Raw genomic sequence first — 5,828 nt, 5'->3', positions numbered from 1 at the left:
GAAAAAAAAAAAAAAAAAAAAAAAAAAAAAAAAAAAAACTGCCTAATTAAGCTAGTTCGTACGGTTCAGACACGTTAAGGCGCGATTCAGACTCGAACCCGCCCCTATATATATATATATATATATATATATATATATATATAGGGTTAGGATCCAGTGAGAACCTCCAATATAATGAGAACCGTGAGAACCACTGACAGCCCTTAGATCTTAAACAAATGAATGCGTGAGATCCTACCAATGTCATTTAACCAAATTTCGTCAGACCCTCTATCATTTAACCAAATTACTTTTTCTCTCCAATTACTCTCTCTATACCCATCATCAAACTGCTTCCTAATTGAAGAACAAACTTCAAAAATCTGCAGCTTCCTTCTTCAATTGAGGCGCAAATCGAACTATACGTCACTGTACATCAAAATTTAATGAGGTTTGTTTAATTTCTCTACTAATTTCCCTTAATTTCGATTTTATGTGTTTCGAATTTGTTAATTTGTCAACAAATTAGTGTTGATGAATTGTTGATTCGAGTTTGTACACATATAATTGGGGGTTTGAATTGAAATTAGGGTTGGGGAAATTCATAAATTACATCAATTGTTTCGAATTTGTTAATTCGTCAACTTTTCACATATACAAAGTTCGCTTCTTTAAATTCCATATCCAACTTGTTGGAACACTCACAGGACGTTTACATGTTTCATCATCTACAAAAACCTGTTGCCAAAAATCTCTTACATCGATTTAAAACGAATTACGCATTACGTATTACAGTTTGCTCTCTTTCAAACCCCTGCAAAAGCTTTAACATACAACACTATCTCAAATATTTTTATAAATACGAATCTCCTAAAATCCGTTACCTCATTCATTTGAAAATATGTCCCATTGAGCGGAAATGATCTCCTCAGTGCTGTTTGAACTGGTATCTGTTCATACATTTGGTAAATTTGGTCATTAAATTTGTACAAAGAGATTTTTGTTCAAAAACAGTTTAGGCTCTGAACTCTAACCAATAATGTTCCCGGAATAGTTGAATCATCATCGCGAGATGTACACTCCCCCTCACTCGAACAAGGGCCACCTTCTGGATTATATTTGATGACTTGGTTGTGACATGTGGGTGTGGTCATTGGTGACGGTCATTGAGTAGGTTGGTTGACTAAGCCCCCTGATTGAAGGAGTAATGCTGAATGGTTGACAATTGCTAGGTATGATAATGGTGTGAGCTCTGCTGACTTGGTTGGACTGTGGAGGTGTCAATGTTAGGTTTATGTACTAAGGGTATATTGGCATTATGAGTGATTGATCATAAATGACCGTTGTCGTCAATGGTGAATGGTTGTCCCCGAGCATGGTATTGGTGTGACCTCTGGTAACTTGGTTACAGGTCATGTTCAACAGTTCAAGTAAGCTCCGGGACCTCTCTTTAGTTTCTATGTGGCTTAATCTCATTTTAATAATAATTCATTTCATTTTCTAATTGCTGCTGTCATACTCATACACATCACAAAATTTGCTAATTGCTGATATGTTGAGTTAGTCAACTTTGTTGCTTGTCATCCTCTTATCTGTTTACAAAAATACAGTATTATTAAACTTTCTTGGAAAGTTCAAAGAATTGATCAAATGATTAAAATAAAACAGATCATGTTAACCACGACATTCCGATTTTTTTCTATTTTTTTCTATTTTTTTTCTTTTGTCTATTGTTTTTGCATCAAACTCATTGTTTCGGAAGATCAAGTTACTTACTTCAGTAGTATTGTTCTGAGAGAGTATGTCATGATTAGGAAAATACTTATCAAACCAACCTTAATGATCTACTCACAAATCGACGGAAGCGAAAAAAAAAAAATTCTATAACTCTTCTATTGGTAGCGGAAGGAATAAAATTGAAGGTATTTTCATCTCAGAACGGGGTTACACGACACAAGTCTGCAGATAAATGTATAACGATTTGCAGCAGGCCAAATCTAGCAAAATGTCCGAACAATGTGGAAGCGATAATCGCCAATTAGCTCAAACGGAGAGCATTGTGCAATGCACAAGATGTGGGTTCGACTCCCACATTGGCCATGAAATACCAAATCTTTCTTTTACTCTTAAGAATGAAAAATAGTATAACTGGTAATCCCATTTAATTCAAGTATGCCATGTATGGTAATAGTTTTGGTATATATGCTAGTCTTTGAAATGCTTGTATTGAACTCCTGATAATTGAAAAGCTATTTCACGAGCTCGATCATTGCCATTGTTCTTTGCTCGCTTGAGTCCAATCAAGGTGCAACGCGCCATTCTCCGAATATGATTATATCCTCCTAAATAATTGTACTGTATTGCTTGCATCATGACACATTCCTCTCATTGGATTTGCAATTTAATAGGCTATATGGGACTCGAACCCATACCTTTGTGCAAAATTTGCACATTGCTCTACCATTGAGCTAATAGCCTTTAAAATACGCTAAACAAAAACGAATACGAAATAACTGACATAAGTACCCGAAATGTTTCTCACATATTAGTAAGATATGTAATAGATACACTAAAATGCCTTGTAATTACAAAAAAAGGCCGGTAAACACATTAAATCTCCTCCACGGTCATTTCCCTTATTTCATGTACATAGAACCTTATTTCATGCACATAGAACCTTATTTCATGCCATAAAAAATTAACGTCCTTAACCAACAGTAATTAGTATCATATTATAACCAACTGATGCAGCTGAAGAACTTTTTAATGCACATAGAACCTTTTTTCATGCACATATAATCTTATTTCATGCCCATATAAAATATTGTCTTTAACCAACACTAATTAGTATCATAATATAACCAACTAATGCAACTGAAGAACTTTGTAATGCATATAGAACCTTATTTCATGCACATAGAACCTTATTTTATGCACATATAAATTAATGTCCTTAACCAACAGTAATTAGTATCACAATATAAACAACTAACGCTACTGAAGAACTTTTTAATGCACATAGAACCTTATTTCATGCACATAATACCTTATTTCATGCACATAGTAAAAATCCTAAACAACCTTTGTTGTCATTTGTTATAGATGTCGAGTTAGAAATTCCAATCTTCAATAGACGTTTATAATATAATTTATTGTAATTGTCGACACTCCTATTTGAACTTCAACATTTGTTGTCAAAACTTGAAAGTAAAAATCCTAAGAACCGTCATAATGATTGTTAGTTTAATGTTTTCCACGATCAAATTATGATATGATTGGTCCTTGAGGGATGTAGTGATGCAGTCCTGCTACTAGATTGTAATTTGATGCAAAAAAACACTATTCATGGTAGTGCTGAATATCCGACTCTCCCTTTCATCTGTTACCCATTTTGGCTACTCGAGGTCCCAACACAGTCATTAATCATTATGCAACTGAACAGTTCGGAAATGGTGGGGGGTTAAAAAATGACCAGCATTCTAGTTTTCAACATGATGAGAAAAGTTGGCATTATTGATAAAATTTACCAAAATAAACTCAGAAAATCAAATCAGCCTTCGTTATGAACCGAGAAAGTGAATAGACTGATGAGTGATGGCAAGTGTAAGGCCGTAACCAACATATTCAAATATTATGAATTTTTCAGTCTTCTAAATGCTCAGAGAGAGTTCGAATTTCGTAACACCCTTATATTAGTGTGTAAAATTTAAAATAACTTCAATGAAGGAAATGAAACAACCCAGGACAGTGACAGAGGAAAGGCGGGTTCATGGAATTTCAACAAATTAAAACATTGATTAACAAAGCAGACGGCAAGAGGTAGTTTTTCTACAGAAAGAGCTATTTTCATATTAAGATGACGCTTATACTAAAAGAGGATAAATTTATGCATCTAATGATACCTTTTCCAGTCGGTCCATCAGGGAAATCGATGACGCTTATACTACCTTCATCCAGATGGAAAGATCCCAACCAATCTTCGCTCAAATTCAGGCAATGTGTCATTAAAGCAATGTGCAGAATTGGATGTCCTACTGCAACTACCACTTGCTCTTGTTCGGATGAATTAGATAGCTCCGTAATTAAACTTTCCCACGCGTTTCCTGTTTGATCCCACAGGGGATTTATCACACTGTCCCCGAGTCCATTTAGTGAAGACCCGATATTGGAATCCATAGCTGAGTTCTAAAAGAGGATGAAAAAGAAGAATAACTAAGCCTTAGTCAAGTAGTATGTGGAAAGACGTGTCATTATAATAATAATAATATAAAATGAGAGACCAACCAATTCAACTAAAATCATATCCCATTAAGGCATTAACATACTATAAACTTAACCAGAAATAACAAAACAAGTCAGTATATTACCTGATTTTGCCGGAATGAATCTCAGTACTGGCGGTTGAAGCGAATTAGAGGAGCGATAATACTTGTTGTGTGAACAATGATGAATGAGTTCAACCCTAATTTAATAAGCGAATGTGAGAACGTCGAAAATATGATGATCAAAGGGCCAAAAACATAGATCAATGGTTAACTACATACTAAACTGAATCGATTAATAGGTTTACTAATCAACATGTGAACGAGTTATAGGTTTACTAAACAGGAAAAAGCAGAACAAATCAGGAATGCAAAACCTAATTAACGAACTAATTTAAAGCATGAAAATTATGAGAATTGAGGAAAAAGAATGAAAAGGGGGAAATTGAGAAATTACCTAAATGAAGAGAACTGTAGATGAAATTAGCGATAACGAAGAAGAAAACAAGCTTGAAGAAGGCCGAGTAATGTTCTCAAAATCATAGCAATGGTGGTTGATCGTCATGGGACATCTTGATAATCGAAGGGAGATGAAGAATTAGTTTTGAGTTTGATTGATACTGTGATGTGCGAAGAGAAAGAGAGATGAGTAAGAAAAGAAAATTGTAAAAATGATTTTGAGATACAGGGGTTGGGGGTGCGTATGTCTGATGGGTTAGATGAGTTTATTCATCCATCCAATTCGTCTAGATCTAAGGCCTATGAGTGGTTCTCACAGTTCTCATTATATTCATGGTTCTCATACGATCCCAAATATATATATATATATATATATATATATATAGTATTAGGATCATATGAGTCCACCTCTTACATGTGAGTCCATAAGTTCTCCTTAGAGCCATTGGATGAGGGAAAAGGAAGGCTGAGATTTACACAAGAAAAAAGGAGATTAAAGCTAATTAAACCACTCTCTCACTACCCATACTAATTAATTCTAATTAATCACTAATTCAATATATATACATTTTCCTCCCACCTACTTATCTCTCATCCACACAATTTCCCTCATATTTTCTCTCAAAAACCTCTCATCTCTCAAAAACCAAAAAAATTCAAAAACAAAAAAATCAAAAAATTATCCCCCCTTTTCTCTCCAACCCAACCCACCGGCTACCACCACCTCCCACCCCGCTGCCACTGTTTCCCTTCCCGCCGCCAATAACCCACCCACCGGCCCTTCCCGCCGCCCCTTGCCTCAGCGCCACCACTGACGCGCGCCACCACTGCCTCCCTCCTTCACGACGCGTTTCCCTCCACCAACGCAACCACCCTACCATCCTCGTCTCCACCTTCATTCGCGTTTTCCAGATCCGGTTTTCACTTTTTTTTTTTTCGAATTATTGTGTTTTTTTCGAACTGTAGATGTCGATGATGGTGTTTGTTGTGTTTTGTTTTTCATTTCCTTTTTTTTGTGTGTTTCCGTTTTTTTTTTTGGTGTTTTGTTTTGTTTTTCACTTTTTTTTTTGTTTTTTTTTGAAGTTTTAGTTTTAGAACTCCTTATTATTCTTTAAATTTTAGATCTAT

At 35.2% G+C, this 5,828-nt stretch overlaps 1 long non-coding RNA gene across 1 annotated transcript; it reads right to left on the bottom strand.

Annotated features, from left to right (window-relative positions):
• Positions 1-633: 633 nt before the first annotated feature.
• On the bottom strand, positions 634-1,096 carry LOC141646231 (uncharacterized). Its single transcript, XR_012545446.1, has 3 exons — positions 1,014-1,096; positions 864-929; positions 634-717 (listed from the first exon to the last, which is right to left on the bottom strand). It is a non-coding gene; the product is annotated as an uncharacterized LOC141646231 (long non-coding RNA).
• Between the last annotated feature and the right edge of the window lie 4,732 nt (positions 1,097-5,828).

Source organism: Silene latifolia, chromosome 3 (genome assembly GCF_048544455.1).
Source record: "Silene latifolia isolate original U9 population chromosome 3, ASM4854445v1, whole genome shotgun sequence".
Classification (NCBI taxonomy): Eukaryota; Viridiplantae; Streptophyta; class Magnoliopsida; order Caryophyllales; family Caryophyllaceae; genus Silene; species Silene latifolia.
The sequence above is the reverse complement of the archived record's forward strand: the minus strand, read 5'-3'. Positions and strand labels throughout refer to the sequence as shown.